The 12,547-nt window shown below is 43.0% G+C and overlaps 1 protein-coding gene and 1 pseudogene across 1 annotated transcript in view; one reads left to right on the top strand and one right to left on the bottom strand.

The window, feature by feature from the left end:
• Positions 1 to 12,547, top strand: part of PTH2R (parathyroid hormone 2 receptor) — a 359,186-nt gene that overhangs the window by 225,251 nt on the left and 121,388 nt on the right. The window lies entirely within an intron of this gene.
• Positions 1,719 to 1,847, bottom strand: LOC120944521 (annotated as a pseudogene).

Here is a 12,547-nt window from a genome sequence, read left to right as displayed (position 1 = left end):
TACCTTGTGCAATTTGCAGCGGTGTAACTTAAATGACAAAAGTTACGTTGCGCCGGGTGTTTGTGGATTACCCCCTGAGTCACTAACGCAATTACTTTTTCGGAGAAGAAATTTGTAACTGTAACTAATTACTTTTTTAAAGTAAGATGAGCAACACTGATCACGCTGTAACAGACAAAAAAGTGCGAATCATCTTTTACTAAAAAGGAATCAGCTAAAAGCAGCCCAAAGGCGAATAGAACTTCCCCTTTAGAGTGCCGTCGTACGTGTTGTACGTCACCGCGCTTTGTTCATAATTTTACAAAAACGATGGTGTGTGGGCAACATCGTTTTTAATGATGAAGTTGGAAAAACTTAATTTTTTGGACATGCTGAAAAACAACGTTTTTTTTCTTGCCGAAAAACGATTGTGTGTACGCGACATAATACTCTTGTTTATTTCAGAGGGTTTTAGCAAAATGTTGTAGTTTTGTACTTGGTAACGGACAATGTTTAGATTTTTTTTGTAAACTGGAATAGTGTACAGAACACTCCTTAATAGTCTCAGTGCCATTTAGGAAACTGTAACAGTTTAATTTATAGGAACTCCTGTTTCTGTCCTCTCTATTGGCCCACTATAGGTTTATAACCGCTCCATCATCAATACATTTGTTTTTATTGGGTGGACAGGCTGTTAAATATTCTGTAAGGCTAATTTTTTTTTTTGAAAAGCCTGTGGCGTGCAAAACACAACCCAAAAACTCCACCCGGTGCAGGAAAAAATGTGCACACACATAAAGAGTGAAACACAAAAAACTGCGACGGGTGCATCGTCAAATGGTCCTCCGAAAAGGACCCAGCTCTGATCCCCCGGGGCGTTAGGCTCCTGGCAGGGAAAAGAGTAATCTGTGGCCCATACAGCTGAAGCCATATGGACCCACCTTGGCCCAAGCAGCCGAAGCCACAAGGACCCAACATCCTCGGAGGGACTGCCGAAACAGAACCCTCCTCGGTGAGACCCCATAAGAGCCAGCGAACTAAGCCAGAAGGCCATGTCCACCGACTCCCAAGACTTTCAGAGCAGGCCCGAGGACCAGCACCCTACTCGCCACACTTAAAGTGCAAGCACCAAACAAAAAAAAAAGACCAAAACGTGACAAACAGGGGGTAAAATAAAAAAGGAAAGTGGGGAAGAAGGAAGATGGGAGAGTGAGGAAAGTGACCAACGTGCAATACGTTGGCCGGCCCTCCGGCCAGGAAACAAAAATTCCTCTGGTCATAGCCAAAAGGCCTGGCCCAAGAGGCAGGTGTGAAAAGTGTGAATGTGGAGATCAGTGACCTAAGGTGCCACACGATGAGTGCCCCTTTCAAACACTTGTGCAATGTATGGCACCCCTGGACTGCCACTCCAGGGGCACTATCTCCACAGGCTTTTCAACGGTCCCTGACCCCTGGTCCGGACCGGCAGCACTCTTCCCAGCCAGGAAGGTAGGAGAATAGGTTGGGGAGAGCCCACCTAAGCAGGCTACTACCCACAACCTCCAACTCTCCCACCTAATTACATTTGGGAAATACTACCCGCCCCTCCCGGTGAAAGAAGGAGCAAGGGTTCTCTCCCAAACAATTGACTAGGGCAGACACCACCAAATCTAGGCCAAAGGCCAGGGACCCGGCCCTTCAGCTTCGACCTCATGCCTCTCTGTCCCGATCAGAAGGCTTTCACCTCCACGCCAACAGGCTTAGCGTCCACCGACTGCCATCCCTTTCCCTCTGCCCAGGTACTGTGGACAGTCAGCTTAGCACCACCTATTGGCAACTGATAAGAACAGATACTACACTTGATCTTAGCCAAAAGGCTGAGAAGCGATTCTGTAAGGCTAGTACTTTAGAAAGTGTTTTATTTTTTGAAACGTTTACATCTTCCATTTAAACTAGAATGGCAATCCTAGGTATCAATACATATCATGTCATTTATGGAGACATTCATGGAACATTTTTTGTATCCTAAATTGCTCTCTACTGTATTGAGGTTCTGAACACTTTTTGCTATGTCCCTATTTGCCCCCTTTTCCAGTCCAGAAAAAAAAAAAAAAAACAGTATGTTGTTTTGCCCCAAGGATAGTTGCTTCCTGAATATTTTCATATAATGGATTAATTTGTATTAACTAGTGGTGAGCCAAACATACCTGGTTTTTGTTCAAACAGGGTTTGGAAAATGATGCAGAATCCGAACCCCATTAAAATCAATGGGATCTGAATGTTAAAAAACAGTTCTGGCTATTTTATAGGCTAACGGGCTAGGGATTGTCAAACAAATGGAATGGGGGGCTGAGAAGTACCATGGGGAACGTGTACTAATGCAAGAAAAAATGTTAAAATGTAATGCTAAAAATTCAACATTAAAAGTGCAAAACATCATTGGATAACATGCCTAGGGGATACCCTGGTGCTGAATGTATAGTTGTGCATCTGTGTGATCTATACAACCTACTACAGCAATACTAACATCAGGGCCAAGGGGGGAGGTGGGGGGAATCTGCCCCAAGCACCACATTAGAGGGACATCATCGTACCTCCCAGCCATTCTGGAATCTGCAGGACTGTACTGGAAGCTGAACAATGTCCAGGAATTCAGCAGATCTAAGCAGGTGTCCCACAACTAGAACATTGAAGGTAGCCGTTATGGAGTATTTTGTGGGTAGAATCGCTGTAGCCTATGTGTGCAATGTGTACTGTGCATAGGCTTAGACTGTAACCAACTATGTTTCTTTAGGTCATACACAATATCTAGCACAATTTAGCCACACCCACCCAGTGTGCTGCATCTTTTTGCATTTCAGGTTACCCCTCATTGTCAAATTTTGGAAGACATGGGCATCGCTGGTCTCATTTGATCTTCTCCTCCTGCTGTCAGGAATGTCTCATGGCACAGGCACCCCTGGGCACTGCCTAGGGCCCCAGATGTATGGGGGCACCTGCAGTTTCCTCCCCAGCAGGGGGAATTGCATGTGGACAGAGCGGCTGATCAGGAAATAACTGGAACCGATCTTTTGTGTGGCTCTCCCTGCAGCAGCTGAAAGACGTCATCTTTTTCTCCCTCCCACCAGCTTTTAGTTGCTGCAGGGAGAGCCACAAAAGATTGGTTCCAGTAATTTCCCTCACTCGCCGTACTGATCACCCCCTCTTGTCCACTATCAGATTCCCCTCTGTTGCCGGTGCCCTCATGTGTTCCTCCCACAGCGCTGACGTCTTTCCTCCTCTCCCCTCCTTCCGGCTGCTGCAGACACACAGGAGGATCTGCATGATGTAGAGTGAGGGGAGGGGCCAGTAAATTATTTTTTAAATGAATAACTGAAGCATAGTAAACTGTTTACTATGCCACAGATGGTAAATGACAAGGAAGCTATTAAGCACAGAGCACTTCCCATTAATTCATTGCCTAGTCAAAATGAGGCTGCAGAAAAAAAGACCAGTCCCTCTTTCTCTGTGTCAGAGGTATGACATCAAAGCTCACAACAGGGCTCCTAAAAAATGGTAAAAAAATAATAAAAAAATATTGTCGAATTAAAAAAACTACTCACAGTGTCCACTGCTCTACTGACACCAATCTCTGTCCTACTGACACTTCCTCTGGCCTACTGACAAAGTTCACTGCCCTACCGACACCATTCACTCCCTTACTGACACCTTCCACTGCTCTACTAACACCTTCCACTGCTCTACTGACACTTTGCTCTGCCCTACTGACACTGTCCTCTTCCCTATTAACACTATCCACACACCATCCACTGCCCTACTGACGCCGTCCACTGCTCTACTGGCTAACACTGTCCACTTTTGAGTTTATATTTTTACAATGACATTTGTTTTATTAATCTAAGCATATTTTATGGGTATAAGAATGCTTTAGTTTTATTTAACCATGCTCCTTTAAGCCCCTCCCACTGTTAACGCAATTTGGCAAAACCCACTGTTCGCTCACTATTAGCACAGCATTACTACTCTCCTTAAGGCACCAACAGGTGTTTCAGGTTTTTACAAACCTATAGTGTTACTATAGTCTCAAGCCTCATTGCCCTGATGGATTAGGAGGGGCACCACTGGAAAGGAAGAAGAGCGTACAGAAGCAGGCCTTATAAAGACCCACTTCTTGGCACACTTCTTTCCTCCTAATCTGCGATGAAAGTGAGGCTTGGAATAGCCCCAGTCAAACCTTGCCTATGCAGTGATTGTGTAGGCCTCCTCTCTTGGGCTGGGGGGGGGGGGGGGCTGCTGAACTTTGTCTTTGCAAAGTGTGGATAATCTGGGCTACCCTCACTGTGCAAAAATTGCTAATTATCTGCAGAAAGTGCCACAATGTGCAAACAATGAAAATACCCTTAGTAGATACAAATAAATACTAGTGCAAAAAAATAATAGTGCAACAAAAAAATAACAGTGCAAAAGTCTTCCTTAACCTCCCTGGCGGTATGATTCTTTCAGAAAAAAGGTGCTGAAAGCGGTACCATTATTTGCAAGGACATTTGGTGATTTGTACTGTAGGCCTGTAATTCTTAGGAATAACTCACTTAAATCTGACCAAATAAAAGTCTTGTAGGCATCCCGGGTATGAATTTTTTTTAAAAACAAAATAATAAATTATAATATAATAAATAATTATAAATAATTATAACAAATAATAATATAATTATAATAAAAATTATTCAATAATGTAATCAACTCAAAATCACTGAAATTTGCTCAGTTGCAGAATTGTCGCTGTCATTACTTTTATTTTTTTATGACGAATTTCCCCACAAATCGCTATCGCACAATTCTGCAAGTGATTATAATTTATTATCACTGTTTTCTAGCTGCTCTAAAACCATTTTTGACATAAAAAGACACTTTTGGTTGCTATGGGCAATCTACAGTTTGCAGGCAGAAAGAACCGTTTTTATTATACAAAAGTACATGTAGGACACTGGACAGACCACTAGGGACAAGGGGGGGGGGTGTATTACAGTATACTGTATGTAATGTGTTTGTTTACGTTTTTGAATTTGGCTGCGTTCTCCGCTCCTGTGCGTCGTAACGTGGCAGGGAACGGAGATCGGCGGCACAGGAGGACGCTGTGTGAATCGAGCGAGGTCCCGCTCGCTCACACAGCGCGGTGGCATCGCTGGATCCAGGGACAAGGTAAGTAAACACTGCCTGTGGATCCAGCGAGGCGAGCCCGAGTCTGACTCGGGGTTACCGATCCTAGCACAAAAATCTAACCCCTAGTCAGACTCGGGAATACCGACAGGGGGGTTAACCAAAAGGAATAAATAAACAAAAGATGAACAAAAGAACTCAATCTATCAGTATGACCGGTGCTGCATTTACAATTTAGCTGGAATTAACAGCTAAAAGGAAATTGTCAAAAAAGTGAGTAAAAAATGCGCAAGCAATTATAAATGCAAATAAAGTGCAAATATGTGAACTATTGTTAACCTGAATTGGTTCAATATGACTTAAACCAAAAACACAAAAACACAACAACGTCCAATTTAAGATGTCTGTGAAACAGCTTGCTTTAATCAGAGGTACATGGAAGCAAATCGTCATCCAATATTACAGCCAGAAATAATATACAGGGGGGCCGCTTACTGGATCTATTGGATCTCTATCACGGAGATCATGAGAGCTCAGCAAACAAGGGGTCACTCACGAGAATCCATGGCAGCCGATCGTTTCTCCAATCCGATCCTCTCCTCCACCAAACGTCTGGAAACTGCAACAAATCTTTCCACAGACAGGATTCACTCCCAGCAAAAAACGTGATAGGTGAGGAAATGGTAAAAGGGAAAAATGAAAAGCTTCATGGTGCAGTATGATTAAAAAGTTAAAGTCCCTTTATTTCAAAATGCAGGGGTACTGACATCAATGCAAAACTTTTCGGCAGAACAGTTTAAAAACAAGCTATCTTCCAGCCGCTGCTCGGGCCAGTCAGCTGGAGCGTGGTGACGTCAGGTCTATATTGCGGAGCAATAGAACCTAACGTCACCACATGTTTTAAGCTTGTTTTTAAACTGTTCTGCCGAAAATTTTGCATTGATGTCAGTAACCCTGCATTTTGAAATAAAGGGACTTTAACTTTTTAATCATAATAATAAATAAACTTAAAATCTAGTACACATTTCCATGTGTACCAAATAAATATTAAAATCATAACAAAAATTCATATATATACACACACACACACACACACCACAAACATATACGTTATACATATCACAGTGAGTCCTTAGTCATGAAAAAACAATATTGACATAGTCTGATGGGCCCCATCGGACTTTTTTCCATCGGTGTTTAGAAATAGAACATGTCTTATTTTTTTTTCCGGATGGAAAAAAAAACACATAGGAAAATCCTATTGTGTGCAACTCCAACGGAGAAAAAACCCACGCATGCTCAGAATCAAGTCGACGCATGCGCGGGAGAATTGAATTGCATTTCTTTCGGCTCGTCGTAGGGGTTTTACGTCACCGCGTTTTGGATGATCGGAATTTGGTCTGACAGTGTGTATGTAAGACAACTTGAACAGAATTCTGACGAAAAATTCCATCGGATTTTAGGCCATCAGAATTTCCGATTGTGTGTACGAGGCATTATACCCATATTATACATGATGTTTAGTTTCTGCCAAACTAGTAAATGTCAATCAGAAAGCCCAATGGCAAAGGTTCAGGCTAACTTGTGTTAGTATTTTTGACTGAACCACCACATACATTATATGGTACTTTAAATATGCATCCTTGAATGACAGTGTGAACATTACATTATCTGGATATATTTGGTCAATGTGTTCAACTTTATATATGATACCTTGACAGTCTAATGCCACGTACACACAATCGGAATTTCAGACAAGAAAAGTTCTGTGTGAGCTTTTGGTTGGAAATTCCGATCGTGTGTAGGCTCCATTGGACATTTTCTGTCGGAATTTCCGACAGCAAAAATTTGAGAGCTGGTTCTCAAATTTTCAAATGGGAAAAGTTCTTGTCGGAAATTCCGATCGTCTGTATGCAATTCTGACGCAAAAAAACATGCATGCTATTCGACACATGCTCGGAATGATTTTCGGCTTGTAGTCTTGAACGGCACCGCGTTCTTGACGGTCGGAATTTCGGACAACATTTGTGTGACCATGTATGTATGCAACACAAGTTTGAGCCAAAATTCCATTGGAAAAAAATCCACGGTTTTCCTGTCGAAATTTTTGATCATGTGTACGTGGCATAACAGTGCTCAACCCCTTTTTGTGGACATATACCACCAAATAAGTGTGCTTACATAATTCTGGGATATTATATACACTATGGCCCGGATTCACATACAGCGGCGCATAGTTATGCCGGCGTAGCGTATCGAATATACGCTACACTGACGTAGCGCAGAGCGGCAAGCACAGTATTCACAAAGCACTTGCTCCCAAATCTACGCTGGGTTCCCTCGGCGTAACTCGTCGTAAGTGGCAGTGGGCGTGAGCCATGCTAATGAGGCGTGCCCCCATGTAAATGATGGGCCGAGCACCATCAAGATACGAATAACGAACGGCGCATGCGCCGGCTCATGGACGTATTCCAGTGCACATGTTCAGAATCACGTCGGAACGAACGCCTAAGATGCATCGAATCACTGCCTACGACATGAACGTAACCTACACCCAGCCCTATTCACGTACTACGTAAATGACGTAAAAAACGACGGCTGTGTTCCCTGGTGCAGCCATTTGCATTGATGCTGTTGACTTACACCTGCTTTATGAGGCTTAACTTTACGCCGGAATGTACGACTTACGTAAACCATGTATATTAATGCGCCCGGCGCAAGTACGTTCGTGAATCGGCGTATTTCACTCATTTGCATATTCGAATCGTAAATCAATGGGAGCGCCCCTTGCGGTCAGCGTAAATATGCGCCCACGATACGATGGCGTAGGAAACTTACGTCGGTCGGATGAAGCCTAGTTTCAGGCGTATCTTGCTTTCAGAGTCAGGAGCATAGATACGACGGCGCATATGTGCACTTATGCGGCGTATCTCGAGATACGTTGGCGTAAGTGCTACGCGAATCCGGGCCTATATCACCAGAAGCTCTAATCTTGCGATGATTCCAGCTAGAGACAGCGGCTGCAGCTGACTTCCTTCCTGCGTTGCCAAAGAGAGGATCTGTGAGGAATGTACAGCGGGCGGACAGTGTAAGGTCCCTGGATCCCCGCCCCGTAGCCTGTAGCTTCTGGCGACTCCCAGCGGTTGATGGTGAATGCCCTTTTCCCTATCCATTTTGGCCGAATATTGGAGGCACAGCCAGGCAAAGTGATGGAGACTTGGTAGGAAATTTAAGCTTCATTAACAGTGGGTCTGGATGGCCCCAGGTAGACCGCGCGCTGCAAAAGCACAGACTGTTACCCCCTGCTTCTCTCCTACTTCAATGGCAGCAAAGACAGCAGAAAAGTCAGTAGCAAAGTCAGCCCAAGCTGGAATATCAGCAGAGACTCAGACAATAGTAGACAAAGAGGTAGAGTTGGCTCCCTCTGGCAAGGATGTAGTGAGACTCTCACAGTAAAAATTGATGTTCTGCCCATAGATATTAACATAATGAGGCATGAGTCTGATAAAGTCAAGCAAAAGATCTCAGAGATGGAAGTTCAGGTCTCAAAGGTAGAAGATAAAGTAAAAACAGATGATAGAGAATGGCATATCCTAAGAAAACAAATTAATGTTCTACAGGACAGAAAGCTGTTTGAGGAGGAATAATATCTGGATCATAGGATTGCCAGAACGCGTGGAAGGAGATAATCCAACTGAATTTTCAGAGAAATTATTAATAAATATACTAGGCCTTACAGATATGTCTGCAACATTTGTGGTTGAAAGAGCACACAAGATTTATTTTCACCAAAGCCAGGTCCCCCCACCCATCCGCTTCTTCTACGTCTACAGAATTATAGAGATCGAGACCGTATATTGTCAGCAGCCAGGACAAGGGCAGACTTACAATATGATAAGGCCAAATTACTTTTTTTTTCCGGATTATTCCCCTGAAATACAGCAACAGAGAAGAGCCTATAAGGAAATGCAGAAAAGATTGAGATAAAAGGGGATACAATTCAGTCTTTTATATTCTAGTAAACTGCGGGTGATGGAACATACGCCCACTTTTTTGAGACACCAATGGCTGCAGTAGAATGGTTGGACACTAGATAAATGGATCCCTCACATTTTTGGGAAAGAAAAATTATAAAAAAAAAAATCTTCTTCCCCTTTTCCTCCCCCTTTTTTACTTTTTCTCCCTGCCCCCCTCCCCTCATTCCTCCTTTTTTTTCTCTCTTCCCCTTTTTAGGGGTTGTGGAGAGAGGGATGTGGGAGGGGAAAGATAATGTATATATAAATATATGGCAACACAAGTTATTAATATTTATAACAGCACAGCATTTTATAATGGCACATGTGGTGATAACAAAATTAAACTATTAAGTGGAAAGTATAAACAATGGAAATTGATGATCATGAAAGAAATGGGAGTGGGAGGGAAGGATGGAAGGTGTTTTTCTTTTTCCCCCTTTTATTTATTTTGGAAGATGGATATGGGGAGGTGTGATTAGGATTGTGGGAGCATATGATTATGATTTAAAATAACAATAGAAATTAACACAAGATGTTTGGTGTGTAGATATCATTTTGATTCAAATGTGTCTCTTGGGTTAAATTATCTATTAGAGATCCTGATTCACAAATTGGGTGGAGGGATTGTTGCGGTACACATTGGGGGATGTTTTATGTGGAGTAGTTACTGGGTGTAGAACAGAACCTATAGTCAGTGAGGTCAAGGGTAGGGGAAAGGTCCTTTTTGCTCCCACCCATGGATGGATAGGGTTGTAGGGAGGGGAGTGAAGGAGGATAGTGTAGGATGGGAGGGGTTTTGTTGCCCCCTTGATGTTTGCTTTAGGAGCCATAGGACTCAAGATACTGTGGAGATGTCCTTTTGTTTCGTTGTGCAAACATGCTGCCAGGTGAAAATAATTGCTATGCTATAATATCCTGGAATGTCTGAGTTCTAAATTCTGGGTTTAAGAGTACTGATGTTCCAATTTGTAAGAAAATATAACCCCCCCCCCAGTTGATCTTACTTCAAGAGACACATCTTTTTTTTTTTTTTTTCAGTAATTTTTTTATTGTTTTCAACAACATCATATACAAATTACAGATTTCTACATTCAAAATACATTAGAAAAATCCAGATACGGAAGGCATACACATATACACATATTACATTATCCATTAACCCCACCAAACAAAACAAAACAAAAAAAACACCCCTAAAGTAATAATATAAATAATTCTCTTCACTTTTTCCCTTCTTTATTTGATATTTAATATTTTTAAATGTCTCTCTCCCACCCCCTCCCCCATCTCTCCACGTCCTCATTTAGCAAGGTCGTTTAATGCTCAATGTTCAAGGTCCCAAACCTCAAACCCATCTTTCCAAATAGCTTAAAATTTCCCTTGATTGTTTCTATGTAGGTAAATATATTTCTCCTTTACTAAAGTTTCCCTTAGTTGTGTTCTCCATTCCTCTACCGTCGGGGGATAGATGGAGATCCATGTCTGCGCTATCAATTTACATGCCAAAAACAGGCATCTCGCTATTGCACTATAATTGTTAGTTGATATATTACAGTAGGTTTATTTACTATATTTAACATATTCTTGGATCTAATATTAATTTTATACCTACTGTACCTGTCGCTGAGAATGTGTTTCCAGCACAATGGCATTGCTCTCATTCTCGGCGAGATGGTGCCGACATCTCGCACTCGCTGGAATAGGAAAAGCACATTCCAGCGAGCGGGTCATACAAGCGACGGGGATCCGACTTGGATTCCCGCCAATTCTAGCCACGGCGTTTGGTATGAATCATGAGGGGGAACTCCATGACAAATTTTAAATAAAAAACCGGCATGGGTTCCCCCCCAGGGGCATACCAGACCCTTAGGTCTGGTATGGATTGTAAGGAGAACCCCCGATGCCGTCCCATGGAGCATGCTGGGACTGTGACGTCATAAGAGGCCTATATAAATCGCCGCCGCCTCGCACACCCGGCATTACAGCGGGAGGAAGCGTTGCGTCAACATAAGAAGAAAAGAAGAAGGCAGAAGACAGCAAAGAAGACCGAGCTGGCCACTGCTAGTAAGAGAGCTACAAAGAAGATAGCGGCGGCCAGCCCCAAAGAAGGCACCGGAGAGCGAGCGTGAGAAGAATCGGGGAGCGCATAGACGACAGCGGAGAGCGGAGAAGATGGAAGAAGACCCCCCGGAGAGCGGAGAAGACCCCCGGAGAGCGGAGAAGACCCCCGGAGCTGACTAATAAATTATTTTAAAACCCTGTGTTGTGTGTTTATTTTATTGACACTTTTCCTCCAGGTGAATGGGTAGGGGTATGATGTACCCCCATACTCATTCACCTAGGGTGGGGGCCGGTATCTGGGGGCCCCCTTATTAAAGGGGGCTCCCAGATTCCGATAAGCCCCCCCTCGCAGACCCCGACAACCAACGGCCAGGGTTGTCGGGAAGAGGCCCTGTCCTTATCAACAAGGGGACAGGGTACTTTGGGGTGGGGGGACCGCACGATTTCTCCCCTCCGATTTCTCCCTGAGGGAAATGAAAGATCCAACATAACATTACTAAATATAGATATTCAAATATTGACTAAAATATTAACATTGAGAATACAACCCTTTTTAAAAACCTTTATAGATCCAAATCAGACAGGATTCATGCCTCAGAAAACGACAGATATTAATCTGCGGAGATTACATACAAATATACATACTTATCGTGGTAATGAGGGATCCAGAACGGTGGCCTCTTTGGATATAGAAAAGGCCTTCGATACAATCGAGTGGCCTTTTCTATGGTAAATACTCAGAAGGATGGGATTTCCATTAGTGTTTATCAACCGGATACAAACAATATATAGGAAACCCATGTCAGTGGTTAAGTTGGGAGGGAAGTTGTAAATTTGTTTCAGCTATATAAGGAACAAGGCAGTGCTGCCCTCTCTCTCTGGTCCTCTTTGCTATAGCAATTGAGTCAATGGAAGAAACTCTCCGGACTTGCCCAGACATTCCGGGACAATGGGTGGGGGGATTGGAGTAGAGGGTAGCCCTGTATGCTGATGATATGCTGTTGTTCCTCAGCAAAGCTGGCCATTGCTACAAGGGGCTCTAAAACTATTAAATACCTATTCACTATTTACAGGACTTAAGGTAAATTAGGACAAATCCCTACTATTTGCCTTTGATCAAGATTGTAGGATACGGCAGATTTAAACGTGCCACTGCAATGGGTAACAGAATTCAAATACATTGAAATATGTTACATTTAAATCCAGTAGTACAGGAATTTAAGAAAAAAATGAAGGTATGGGAGGCTTTACCCCTGCCATTGCTAGGCCACATAAATTTAATAAAGATGAAGATTCTTCCAAAATTGTTATACTTGTTTAGAAATTCACCACAATGGGTGCCAAAATCTTTTTTT

Source organism: Rana temporaria, chromosome 6 (genome assembly GCF_905171775.1).
Source record: "Rana temporaria chromosome 6, aRanTem1.1, whole genome shotgun sequence".
In the NCBI taxonomy this organism is placed as follows: Eukaryota; Metazoa; Chordata; class Amphibia; order Anura; family Ranidae; genus Rana; species Rana temporaria.
Note: the sequence above shows the minus strand (reverse complement) of the source record. Positions and strands in the feature narration are given on the sequence as shown.